The sequence below is a fragment of the Lonchura striata genome, chromosome 24 (genome assembly GCF_050655825.1).
Source record: "Lonchura striata isolate lonStrDom1 chromosome 24, ASM5065582v1, whole genome shotgun sequence".
Lineage (NCBI taxonomy): Eukaryota > Metazoa > Chordata > Aves > Passeriformes > Estrildidae > Lonchura > Lonchura striata.
This window is the reverse complement of record NC_140726.1, coordinates 5,129,652-5,143,518: the sequence shown is the minus strand read 5'-3', so window position 1 is coordinate 5,143,518 and position 13,867 is coordinate 5,129,652. Positions and strand designations below refer to the sequence as shown.

The 13,867-nt window shown below is 46.7% G+C and overlaps 1 long non-coding RNA gene across 3 annotated transcripts in view; it reads right to left on the bottom strand.

Moving 5' to 3' along the window:
- Positions 1-456: 456 nt before the first annotated feature.
- LOC146765466 (uncharacterized) overlaps positions 457-13,867 on the bottom strand; it is a 28,333-nt gene continuing 14,922 nt past the window's right edge. For 2 of the 3 annotated variants that reach the window (XR_014950037.1, XR_014950039.1), the window contains one exon: positions 457-13,062. This is a non-coding gene — a long non-coding RNA (uncharacterized LOC146765466). The remainder of the gene's footprint in view (positions 13,063-13,867) is intronic. The other variant, XR_014950038.1, reaches the window with a different exon arrangement.

Below are 13,867 nucleotides of genomic sequence, written 5' to 3'. Positions count from 1 at the left end.
ACCCAAATGTCTTGGAGGAACAAATGGGAGGCGAATTTGAAAGCAAATGAAGCAACCAGATTGTAGCTCTTAAGTGGACTCTGTGCTACAGCAAGGGGAAAACTTGGCAGGGAGGGACTCGGCGCTCACCACTTCGCTTGATCTACATAAACCATAAGTGCACGTGGAGCTGTTCGCTTCCTTAATCAAAAGCAGGTGAAAAATCCTTTTTTTGGTGCCTCCACGGGGACAGCTCGGCCCAAAAAGCCACTGCCAGAGGCTGTGCTGGGTCAGCACAGGTCCAGTGGCAGCTGCTGCAGGACGTGCAGCAGCAGAAGCAGCAGCAGCAGCAGGTGCACGGGGAGATTTTGGCCACAAAATCCTCATTTCACCCAAAACTGCTGCTCGGAGATGCTCCCACGGGAGCTGAAGTGTTGCTATAGGACACGAGAAAGCACAACACAAACCACTGCGATGGCAAGGTAAAAAAGAAGAACGTTTATTTTCTGACTCTAACTTTTATACTTTTCTAAAGGTGACAGTGGATTGGAGAGTGAATGGGACACCTCTCCAAAGACAAATCACTAGTGTATTAACTTCTACCTCCACAAAGGAATGCAAAACAATATGTTGTTTATAGAAAATGTGCAGGAAAGTTTTCTAACAGAACATAAACTCAGAAGGCTTTAGAAAATCTTAAGAATCAGGGTGACACAGCAGTGGCGCTGCCGGAGGTTCGGGAAGAAAACGGGGTGGAAACGGGGTAAAAAAGGTGGGAATGGTGGTTGTGTGTGCCAGCCCCGAGCCACCCAGACACGGGGAGAGCACATTTCGTGCAGCTGGCGTTGTGTCAGACTAGACTGGCTTCGTGCAGGAAATGCTGAGCACTCGGGCGCTGGGAGCCAGGGCTGGGAAGGCGTCCAAGATTGTGCTTCACATCTGCTCCCGCGAAGCCACCGCGAGCCCTGTTTGAGCGTGTGGGGTAAACAACAGCAGCCCCAGCAGAACACAAGCACAAGCAAACGTGGGGCTGCTCCCATCCAGAACCTGTGGAAAAAGCAGAGGAGCTTTGTCCTGGCATGGTCAAGCTGAGTGACCACAGAATATTGCACCAGCACGGGCAAGGAAAATGCAATTTCAAGTTCAAATGTCAGCAATTTACGTTCTGATATCAATGAAATTCTGGAGCTTAATCCATGTCCATCTTCTTAAAAATTACATTTTCTTTCAGCAGTAGGAATTTATTCCTAAGAAAATAAACCAAAAAAGCCACTGTGAGCTCTGTTTGAGCATGTGGGGCTACCAACACAATGTGGGGGCCCCATGCAGAACTTTTGGAAAAGGAGAAGAGCTTTGTCCTGGCACGGCCAAGCTGAGTAACCACAATATATTGCCACAACATGGGCAAGGAAAAGTGCAACTTCAAGTTCAAATGTCAGCAGTTTAAGTCCTGACATCAGTGAAATTCTGGAGCTTAATCCATGTCCAGTAGCTTGCACCCATCTTCCTAAAAATCATCATTTCCTTCAGCAATCTGAATTTATTCCTAAGAAACCAAAAAAAAAAAAAAAAAAAAAAGCCATGGACGCACAATCCCATCGACCTCCTGACTTTCTGTTGCTTTTCCTCGTCACCTCCATAGAGCACAAACCTGTTCAATGCTTCCATTGATGGTGTTGGCACCAATAAATCTAAATTTTCAAGCTTGGCAAACCCAGGTAAACAACTGGCATAGAGATAAATGATTCCTCTAAGTTAATGTGCGACTCTCATTACTTCAGGACTTTTTTTTTTTTTTTAATCAATCCCCCAATACTGGTTTGAAAATCCTGGAAAAACACAAGTTTCTCCCCCAGCAATGAAGGTAGGAGTTTCCCCCTGTGGATTCTCAGTTGTTTTTGTTTTTTTTTTCCCATTAGACAATTCCCTGTGATATGGCAGCTTTCCTCCAAACTGGGAGTTGGAAAAATGCAGTCTCCTCAAAAAGCCTGGAGAAGAAACTCCTCAGCAGCCAGCACGCCCTCCAACCATCCAATAAATGGCATTCAGCTCAAACTCTCCAGCACTGCAAGGGAACAGGAGAACAAAGGGATTTGAAGCATGGATTAGATCATTCCAAATGGTCTCAACATTGGTGGTTTGGGGGTTTTCTTTATTTTTTTTTTATTTTTTTTTTGCCTCCCTCAAGCCTTGTGGCAAAATCTGGATTTGAACCTTTGAGGACAATGTTTTGACACAAACATTTAAGCTATTTAAAATAAGTAATAACCTTCGGTTACCTTCAAGAGTATTATATTAAAAACAGAGAATGGGATTAAAACAGATTAGCTCCCAACGTTTCTTAATGTGGCAAACAGCATCAATCAGATCATATCAACGTGAGCTGACAGCTCAGGGAAATCCAGAGGAGCAGAATCCCTTAGAAAAATGAGATATTTGATCAATTCTTGTAAATTCTTTTTTTCAGAGCTGTTAGAAACTGCACTGACTTCATAAAAATGTAATGACAGCTCAGCCTTTGCTTAGCATAACATCCTGAGAGTGCCTGGGAACATTGAATTAAGGCGCCCCGGCAGCGCCGCGCGCGAGCGAGGAGCAAACGCTGCTGTCAGTTTGCTCTCCAAATGCTGCTGCCCATCGATTTCCCAGCCTGGGAAATGCCTGCCTTGCAATCCCAGCTCTCCATCCTGCATTTCCTGGTGCAGAGCCCTGGTGGGATCCATCAAGCCACGGGGTGTGAAGCGAGGGGTGAGGCAGCACCAAGTTGAAGGATGCAGAAGTTCCCTCTCACCTGCCTTCACCCTAACCCTGCCCAAGGGAGCTGCTCCATCCCTGGGAGTGTCCAAGGGCAGCTTGGATGGGGTTTGGAGCAACCTGGGGTAGTGGAAGGCGTCCCTGCCCATGGAAAGGGGATTGGAATGAGATGACCTTTAATGTTCTTTTCCAACCCAAACCATTCTGGGTTTCTGGGAAGGTGTCCCTGCTCATGGCAGGGGTAGAACAGAATGATCTTTAAGGTCCTTTCCAACTCAAACCTGCTTTTCTGTTGCCTGTCCCCCACTGGACGTGTCTGCTGGTCTTTAATTTCCCATCCCAGGAAGAGCTGGGCAACCACCCTGACAAGTTTTCCTTATATTTTGTTGGATTCTTATATATGATTCCAGGCAGAATTCCAGCCAGTTCTGTTTCTTTTCCTCATGTTTCGGTAGTCATCTGGAAAAGGAAGAGTTGCAGACTTGTGTATTATTTGTAAATTAATCACTGCAGGGTCAGGTGGGATTTTGGGAAGGAATTCCTGGCTGGGAGGGTGGGCAGACCCTGGCACAGGTGCCCAGAGAAGCTGTGGGTGCCCCTGGATCCCTGGCAGTGTCCAAGGCAGGCTCGGAGCACCCTGGGATAGTGGAAGATGTCCCTGCCCATGGAATTAGATGGATTTGCCACCTCTTCCAACCCAAGCCAGCCTCTGATCCTGCACTTATCCCACGGGAACGGCAGCGGAAGGAACCTGGAGCCTGGCGAGAGCAGCCAGGGGGCAGGGTGGCAGTGCCACCGTCCCACCAGGGACCCGGGCTCCATTTGTGCTGCACGTCCAGCCAAGCTCCCACTCTCCAGCACAATCACATCAAGCATGAAGGAAGCAGAGCCTGGTGCTTAAAGTGGCATTATCCGAGCGCTCCGTGGGAACCGCCGTCCAAATCCCTCCGCATTAACTTGGCCTAATCTTGGAGAAATCTCTTCCCGACTGTTTTGAAATAAATCCTGTTAAATTCTGCAGGGAATTGGCCTTATCTCTCCACACCTGTGTGGGTTTTTTCCTACCTTTTCCCCCCGTGCCTGGACAAAAGGGAGCGGGGCTGTGTGTGGCAGTGTGTGTGTGTGTGTCTGAGAGGAGCTAAAGAGACAATTATCTTCCGCTGAAAATAAACATCATGAAACTATAGATGCCTAATTTTTGCACCTGGAAGATCCTCTTACAGCTATTCACTGCTAATCACTCTTAGCTAATAAATGAATAGAATAACTAATGTGATTAGAGTAATTTGCCTATTCATCAGGAATATTAAATGAATTGAATATTTTGTATTTGACTCGTCTCTCTCAGCATTTCCCTGATCCTATAATTAGCCTCTTGTCTGCTGCTGTGGCACAAACACCACGTGGCCTTTGGAACGGGACACTCGGGCTCGTTCTGCATCCCTGGACACATGGACACCTGCTTTCATAGCCACACTTTCATGCTAGAATTAAATCATCCCACTGGAAAAGGCTCTGGACATGTAGTGGAAGGAAGTCGGGGCAGAAAAGAAGGATAGAACTCTTGTCTTGGAGCAAGAAAGAGATTTTACAGAGCAGCCACTCCTGGTCACCTCAGGGGTGACCCTAAGGGGTGACAGAGGAGCTCCTTGGCTGTCAGCACCAGGAAATTCTTGGCCACTGTGGCTCTTTTCCTTATTTTCCAGTTGGAGATGTGGCAGCTCTCTGAAGACATCCAGGTGAACTCCCAGACCTGTTAATACACACTGGGATGGTGGCTGTTATATTTAAATCTTGCTGAGGAGCCAGGAGGAAGCTGAACTATGCAAATGAGGATATAAAATAACCAGTGGGCAGATATTCAAATAAGGATTTCACATATATACATAAAGGAAAAAAAAAATTCATATCTGGGATGGAGTTTTCCATATCTATACAAGGTTTTTTGAGAGAAGACAGCAAAGATTTAGAAAATTAATGCTGGTCCTTGTCTGCTTCTAGAAACTAATGGGGATATGCAGAACAACACAGAAAAGATGCATTAATAAAATTGCCAAAGATCATCTGTCACTTCCTCTTGGTAAGAAGCCAAAGCATTTTTTAAAATGCATTTGCACTTAACCAGAATGATATCATAATCTTCCTTAGTCATATCTTTTCCTGCCTTCCTGCTACTCCACAAAGCAGACAGCAAGGTTCGCAGGAGACAAACTCAAAATGCTGCATTAAAATTAAAAAGGGAAGAGGCTGCACGGAAAAGCTGCGCAGACAGAATCACCTTGAGCTAAACCTTGAGCGAGAAATACACGGGGCACGTTCGGAGCAGGGGAGGAAATTAGGAGGAGAAAACAATGAATTATTGAAGGCTGCAGGGTTCTCCAGTCTGGGCAGCTCTAAAATCAAGATGTCACACAACCTTTACAACCTTTTCAGGGTCTTCTGCTGCGTTTTGTTGGACTGAGGCAGATGTGAGGTGGTTTTAATCTTTGGAAGGGCATAATTAGGGTTTTATTTGGGTTTCAGCTCCCTTCTTTCACAGCTAACCCCACAAAGAAACAAGTCTCTTCTCCACATTTATTTATTTGGGGTTGTGGGTTTGTTGGGCTTTTTTTTTTTTTTTTTTTTATGGTTTGGGTTGTTTTTTTTTTTTTTTAAATATAACTGCAAAGAAAACCCAGACCCGCAGAACCTAAAATGTGAGTATCACTGGAATTCTGCATCAGCCTCCATCCTTATTAATTATGCCATAAATCTCCACCTGAACTCCCAGATGTCCCCGTGCTGAAGCAAGCCCTGGATTGCTGCTTCAGAGCTGATCTATTGTGTATCACACACAGCTACCTGGAGATCATCCTTCAAGGCAGAGACGAGGCAAAGCCTCTTCTAAATTCTCTTTCATATCTTGTTACACAACAAAATTTCTTTCCCAGCTACCCACAGCTCCTCACCATTATTTTTCTGCTTTCCTACTTAGACCTGGAGTTTTCACTGTGAACCTGAAACCAGTTTCACAGATTTTATTTAGGTATTTTTAACACTCCCCCCGCCCTTAATTTCTCCTTTCAGATTGCTTTCAGACAGCAAGAGTGTAAACCACTTTGATTCCCGGGTTGTTGGGAGAAAAATGCTATATGAATGAATAAGTTATAATAATAATAATACATTACAGTGATAATGATGGATGTGTTTTAAACAAAGCCTCTGGCTGCCAGTGTGGAGGAGCTATGGAAAAAAAATCAAAGATAATCTTGCATGAGGAGAATTGTAATGAGAAAGACCTGGAATATTTTATCTCTGAGCTGCTCCTATCTGCTCGCCCTGCATTGGGGTTTGTCCCAGTTTGACTTGAAGAGTGTGGCAGGTCTGGAGCTAAATTTAGGCTCAGGAAGGGAGGGGTTGGATCCATCCTGGCTTCCCCAGCGTGGGGCAGGAGCCCGTGGTGCTCACACACACTCACACAGAGCCTGTTCATCCTCCACCCTCTGCCAGCCAGCAGATGAAAGAGAGAGGGAGATTAAAATCCTCTCCCCAGCCACCCAGCAGGTCCCTGGGAAGAGCTCTCCCCCTGGCATGCCAGTGTTCCCAGGAGAAACCTGCCCTGGCAGTCCTGTCCCACTGCTGGGAAAGGGCAGCTTCAGCTCAATGCAGCTCATTTCTAAAGAAAAATTGGGATAATGGGTCAAACTCGGCGCCTGCAGAATGCAACAGATTAAACCAACCGAAGTGCTCTGAGCAAAAAACTCCTGGTTTGTAAATAATGAGATTTTTAAAGGAATAGATTCACGGTTTATCCTAGTGGGGATAAATCCTTTTCAGTTTTATCCCACCAGCTCTTTATCAAAATATCACCTCTAACACAAGCAGAAATTGGGCTGGAATGACAACCCATAATTTCTTTCAGCACGTGCACCTGTACAGTTGTTAAGGAGAGCTCCTCAATCACGGGGATTTTGGAAGTACAACAGAGGCACCAAGTCCAAGACAGAAATCTTTTCATCTTTTCTACTCCAGTTTCAATCCCAAGAGCTGCCAGACCTCGGGATGCTAAAAAGCTGGGGAATAATATCCTTTAGAAAATATAAGGCAGAATAATGTCATGTGTCCAAATTTCAGCAGCATCCCCGGATCTGGGTGACTGCAAAGCCTCTCCAGCCACACTAAATGTAAGACACAAAGCAGCAGAGCCTTGCAAACTCCCTAAAATGCTTTGGAGGCTCCAGAATCCTCAGCCTGTGCAAATCCCTGGTGTGCAAGGCTCGGCCTTGGGGGTCTCTGGGGTGGGGGGATTTACTCCTGGCCACTGATTTGAACGTGTGCCGAGCCAACATCCTGATTTCCTGCCTGCCCAAATCTCTCCACCCTCAGGACAGCGCCTAGGACAGACCCTGAGAAAGTAATCTCATGATTTATGAGGTTTTCTAACAATGGCAATAAGCAAGGCAGCGTTTTAAGCAGCTAACTGAACTGGGATGTGGGCTGGGTTTTTTTCTTTTTCCACAGCACAATGTGGATCTATTTAGCCCTTACAGCTTGAGTTTCAGCCTTTCTTTGCCCATGAGAAAGCCTGGTAAATGGGATTTGGGCTAGGAGCTATAGGGGAGAATATCTTTTAATTAACCAGGAGGGTGGCTCAGGGAGGATCCAGCACTGCCTCCGAGCGGAGTTTCCAGTTCCTCTGTGAGGCAGACGGGCACAAATGAAGGCAGAGCAAATCAAATTCCCCATGGCTCCGATTTTTAGAGGATGGGGATGACTCCATGTGCCCCTCGCCTGACCATTTCCACCTGAGCAGCTCAGGTGATGTCAATCCACATGGATTATTTTTCCCCCCCTGAGCTCAGGGGAGCCCTGTTTCTCTTTTCAAGGCGAGGCAATCGAAGCTCTCAGAGATGTTTTTTCATGAGAGCATGGCCAAACAGAAAGCACAGGGTGCCCAGAAAGCACAAAGTGGGCACAGGTCCTGCCCCTTCTGTGCCAGCAGCGTGGCTGGGGGCTCCTGCAGGGCAGGAGCACGGACCCACACCTCAACCCCCGCCACCTGCACAGCACGAGGGGTCACAAAAGGCAGGGCAGGATTCACGGAAAATATTCCAAATGCGGGCAGGTGGGAACAGAAGCAAACCTTTGAGAAACACTGAAAAGACCCAACTTTGAAAAGGCCAGAGAATGGGGCAGCACAGGGCAGCCCTGCTGGGAACTCTCACCTTGTTAAAGGCTGAGTGAAGCGAAAACCAGGCGGAGCTCCAAGAGAAAAAGCAAATTTCCCCAGCTGCAGCACCCAGGGGATGGCTGTGCCTGCTCCCAGGGTGGACACGGGGATGGAGCCGAGCCCAAAGCCTGGATCCTGACACCCCTACGACTTCACACAGCGCTGCCTCCCACCCAGAGCATCCCTCCCGTGGCCCCTCTCCCTCGCCAGGTCCCGCAGTGTTTTACTGGACAAGGCAGGCGAGTTAAATTTACATTTTATTTGAACAATGTTTCATCTTGTTCCTGTGCGTCTCCGCAGTGAGAAGCTGATGAAATTTATTCCTGCTCTTGCTGCCACGCTGTATAAATAAAGGGGAAGGAATAAAATACTTCTCCAACAGGAAGTGTGAAGGCTTTAATGCTTTGTTTAAATATGCAGTTGAGACTTTATTTATCACGCAGCATCTCTATGTGCCTACAGCTGAAATTTGCTCCCTAAAATTAAAATACCTCATTTTGCGTGCGTTTTTCCACCTGTGTCACACCACCAAACGTGGTGGATTTATCCTTAAATCTGTGCTGGGTAAGAATCTCAGCCAAAAAGATGCCCAGAAATATCATGGCCACTGTATTCATGTGTCTCAGGTACTGTGAACTCTGGCTGGCTGCACTTCCCAAGAATAATTGGTGTATACACACACCCTGGGAGATTTATATTCCCCTGCATCTTGGGCTATATACAATATGATTTAAATGGCACAGGCACTGGAGAAAGTGGACAGTAAAATGTACAGTATTTGAAAATAAACATAAAGCAAAATGGTTTGACATCCTATTTCACTTGAAATGTAAATGGTGAACATTCAGGGTGTGATTTACAACCTTTTTAAAAGCACAAATGTTTTTCCTTTTTGGCCCCCTCACTCAGATGCCACAAATCAGGAGAATTCTTTGCAGCATCAAGAAATCCCCCGTGGTGGGTTGGCTCCTTTTTGTTGCTATCCCAAGGAATAGACATGGATCCCCCAGATCAGTTTTCCTGCCTCTCCCTTTGTTTTTCCCTCTGGTGTCCCGACTTGAAATGTGGCTTTATTGTGAATTTTGGGCTGTAGGCTCTCGGAGAGAGAGGAGGGAGAGGAAGGGATGCAATGTGAGAGGAGCTTGTTGCTCATTTTTGCAGCCTTTTGCCCAGGGTCAACACCTTAAGGTTTCCATGCCTTCAATCCTGGCTGTGTCACTGCTCCCATCACAAGGGCAGTGTGGGAATCCCTAAATTCCCTGATTCCTGCTGCTGCCTGGAGTCACCGACCCAAGACAGCATCCAGCTGTGCTCACTTTCCTTTTAGGTGTCCCTCCTAACCTGTCTGTGCTGTATTCCAAAATAGCATCACTCTGTGCTGGCAGCAACCCTGCACCACCTTTCCAACCCTCCCTTCTCCCCACCCACCACCAGCACGGAAAAATGTGCAGAGAGAACCTGCCCTGCCCTGCCTCTGCTCCCAGCAAAGCACAGGGAAGATTCCTGAGATGTTCTTTTCAGCATTGAGCCACTTCTAGTCCCAGATCACAGAATATTCAGAGCTGGGAGTGCTGTCTTGAGAGGCTGCCTGAAACAGAGGTTAGACAGAGTTAGAGGAATAAAGCAGGGATTTATTAAAAGGTTTTTAAAGGACACATCTTGGGCAGTGCTGGAGTCTGGCTGTGGCTACACCCTAGATGGACCCCAGGTCACTTTTTTCATACTTTTTTTCACACTTTTATAAGTTTTGCTCCATTTCCATGTTGGGTTAATTGTCCAATTCCAGCTCCAGGTGCTGCAGTCCCACCCTCCCAGGTTGCTCCCCTCCATTCCTGCTGTTTTCATTTTTGGGGCTGAAGCTGCAGCAGTGTCCTTGGTTCTGGGCTGGAAAAGGATTGTTCTGTGTGCTGAGCTGGTTCTGGGCTGGTTCAGGATTGTTCTGTGTGCTGAGCTGGTTCTGGGCTGGAAAAGGATTGTTCTGTGTGCCTGAGCTGGTTCTGGGCTGGAAAAGGATTGTTCTGTGTGCTGAGCTGGTTCTGGGCTGGAAAAGGATTGTTCTGTGTGCCTGGGCTGGTTCTGGGCTGGTTCAGGATTGTTCTGTGTGCTGAGCTGGTTCTGGGCTGGTTCAGGATTGTTCTGTGTGCCTGAGCTGGTTCTGGGCTGGTTCAGGATTGTTCTGTGTGCTGAGCTGTGAGCAGAGCTGCTGACACTTTCTGTGGAGTTCAGAGTTATAAATGCAGCACAGAAGGTGGGAAATACGAAAGCTCAAACTTGAGGCATCAGAAGGGTCCAATTTTTAAGGGAATTGTCCACATCAGTTGGGCAAGAACTGACTGGAATTCAAGCTCCAACACACAAACCCAAATCATCGACATTGTCTTGTGCCCCAAAGCCATCATCTGCTGACCCCACAAGGCACAAATCCATGGAACCAGAGCTCCAGGATATCCCACTGCATAGGAAAGGAAGGAGGGAAAGGGAAAGGGAAAGGGAAAGGGAAAGGGAAAGGGAAAGGGAAAGGGAAAGGGAAAGGGAAAGGGAAAGGGAAAGGGAAAGGGAAAGGAAAGGAAAGGAAAGGAAAGGAAAGGAAAGGAAAGGAAATCTATTTTTCTGCATAGAGAACAGGAGACTGCCCCACCAAAGTGGCCCTTGTGCAGCTCCATGGCCATGAACCAGCACATTCCAGTCTCAAACCACAGCTACACCACAGGGGTGTCCCAAAACCACTTCCCAGCACCTCCTGTCCCTTTCCCAAGGCTCTGGGATGCAGGATGCTGCTCTGAGCATCTGTTCTGGGCTCAGGGCTGGCTCAGGGAGGACTCTGCAGCACCTGAGCACACCCGGGAGCCTCCGCCCTCCTCCCAGCCCCGAGTTGCCAACTGCACCATCCAGCCCTTAAATCTTTAATAACCTTTCCTTTCTTTACTCGGAGCACAGGAGGGTGAGCACATCTGCCCAGATCAAACCGAATCCTTAATTGAAGCAGCTGTTAATAAGGGTTAAATCTGCAGGCTGCTCTGGCCCCTCCACTCCCCGTTCCCTGCTCGCACCATCAGTGGAGCGGGGAGCCTGAAGGGTGTCCATTTTGCAAAGCCATAATGAATCATTTTTCCTTAGCAAATCTGGCCAACTTCAATCCTGGTTCCTGCAGCCTCCCTTTCACATGTCCAAGCCCTCTGTGACACATCAAATTTAATGAGACTGCACAGACCTCAAATAAGGCACTGTAGCACTGCTGGGATACTTTATTAAGGAGGATCAGACAGAATGTGTTTGCTGTTTAAGAGCCTTTAAAGGCAAATTACACTTCTTTTTGGGGGGATGAGAGCCTCCCATTTTTGTTCAGTCCCTGGCCCTCCTCAAACACATCCTGCAGGCCAATTCAAACACAGAGTTAAGGTTTCTGCAAACAGGGAAAGCAGCAAAATTGGCAGCGAGGGCTGACAGAGCAGCGAGGCTCGATTGAAGGTTGTGGGGTAGGACACAGACAAAGGAACGTGTTATTTCAGATAATAATAATAATAATAATAATAATAATAATAATAATAATAATAATAACAATAATAATATGCCTCTGTCAAGCTGTGCAAGGGAACACCCCACCCTGCTAGCAGGTGCTGCCCTGCTAGGTCCAGGGAAAGGCCAAATTATCCCTCTCTGCCTGGTGGAGAGGTGAGAAAAACTTTCTAGAAAGATCATAAAATCCTAGGATGGTTTGGGTTGGGAGGGATCTTAAAGCCCATCCAGTCTCAGCCCTCAAAATGATGATGTGAGATATGTGCTGAGCCATCCTTGGGGAAAAACTGGGGCAGCCCATGAAGAATGGGGAAAATGAAACATTATTTTTATTTGAATGTCCATATAAATAAATATAATCACCAGAACCAGGCAGAGTTCAGTCTGCAGAATCCAGATTTTGGGGCAAGGGATGCTCTTTGGGTTTGCTTGGTTTGCTTGTGTATGCTGTATGAGGTAAAAGATGAAATCCTGGATGACTTCAGGAGCTTTTTCCAGCTATAACCAGCTCAGGTTATGTCCTTGCAGACTTTTTTTTCCTTGGAAAACCCCATTTTCTGCAAGGACTCAGTGCTGTAACTTTGGCTGGAGACTGCAGCAGTCTCGTGGCTTAGCAACCTCCTGCTTAATTCAGAGCATCTCTTTTGAGATCATCGTGTTCAGCTCCTCTGTGTCCACCTCTGGCCACGTCCAGCTCTAAAAAGAGCTGTAATTTATTTCAGCAAGTGCCCGGGCTGCTGGACAAGGCAGCAGAAAGCCAAAATGTCTCTCTCAGCAAATAGATTCCAACCTAATTGGGGTTTATAGGGAAATATAAAAAAATTGGACTGGCTTCCAGAGAGCTCTCAAGGGTGCCTAAAGAGGAGAGTCTGTGTCTCAGAAGAGGAGAAATTATAACATTTTTACCTTGTTGGAGTAAGGACCCAGCCTTCCAAAAAGCTCAGTGAGAAATGAAATTAATTACACATCACAAATGCTTTGGTTGCAGGATAAACCCAGAGACGTTTCCTGCATCAGGACAACTGAGGCACAATCTGTGGAAGGTTTAATTTGACTTTTCTCCTCAATCTTTGGCTGTCTGAGGAGGTCTGGGGCTCAGTGAACCCAGTGGCCATTTGGATCCAGGTCACATTTTCTCTGAGCCACCTGCATTTGGAGTCACAGGAAGAGTGTGGTTAATGGATCACTTTAATGACATCAGTTCTGATCCATCTCTAATTAAGGGCTCTGCCAGGAATACAGTCAAGCAATTCTAATGGCCCAGAGGAAAAATTGTGAAGTCAGGTAATGAAATTTGCTTATTAGACAAAAAGGGAAGAAGGAGTGCAGGGGCACAGAAATCAATAGGGAGAGCAGGGCAGCACAGCCCTGCCCACGGAGCGAGCCCAGCTAATGAATTCACAAGTGGAGTAACCAAACCCTGCCCTGCTCACAGCACACCCTGAGGATGTTCACCTGGAAAAGGTCCAGTTCTTCTAAGCAGTTTGTTCCACACTGCAGCTTCCTCAGCTGGAGGATTTCATCACCGCTGGGCTTGTGTGTCTCCCAGGGCTTTCAGAGGCAGCTCCATTCTCCTTCTAGAGCCAGCTCCCTTCTAGGAGTGCCTGTGGTGGGATATTCCCAGGATTTACAGCCAGGATGGTGACACAGAATAACAGAATCACAGACTCACAGAATCCCAGACTCACAGAATCACAAAATCACAGAATCCCAGAATCACAGAATTCTAGAATCACAAAATCACAGAATCACAGAATCACAGAATAATTAGTTTGGAAGAGACCTCTAAGATCATCAAGTCCAACCTATGCCCCAACACCTCACTAGACTACAGCCCCAAGTGCCATGTCCAGTCTTTTTTTAAACACATCCAGAGATGGCGATTCCACCACTTCCCTGGAAAGACAATTCCAGTATTTTATTATTCTTTCAGTGAAATTTTTTTTCCTAATATCCAACCTAAACCTTCCCTGATGTAGCTTGAGACATGACTCTCCAGGATGGAGAAAAGCAAGGTCACACCTGTAGCCTGGAAGACTTCTTGGATAAAAGCCATAATGGCCCCCATTGGATCCCATTATGACATGAATATCCCTGGAAAATGATTCACTTATGACATTTTTTCAATCTTTTCCCACCTCCAGTGGAAGGTGTCCCTGCCCATGGCAGGGGTTGCAACGAGAGGATCTTTTAGGTTCTTCCCAACACAAAACATTCTGGGATTCTGTGATTAGCACAAAGATGCAGGTAAAAAAAAAAAAAAAGCCAGAGGGAAGCGTGGATGCTGCCAAAAAAAATTAAAACCTATTTATTCTGTGGTGATCTACAGAGTGCTGGGGAGGGAAATATTTATAGGTGGGATAGTTACAGCTCCAAACCCTTCACTTGCAGGCTGGTAGGAGAGGAACA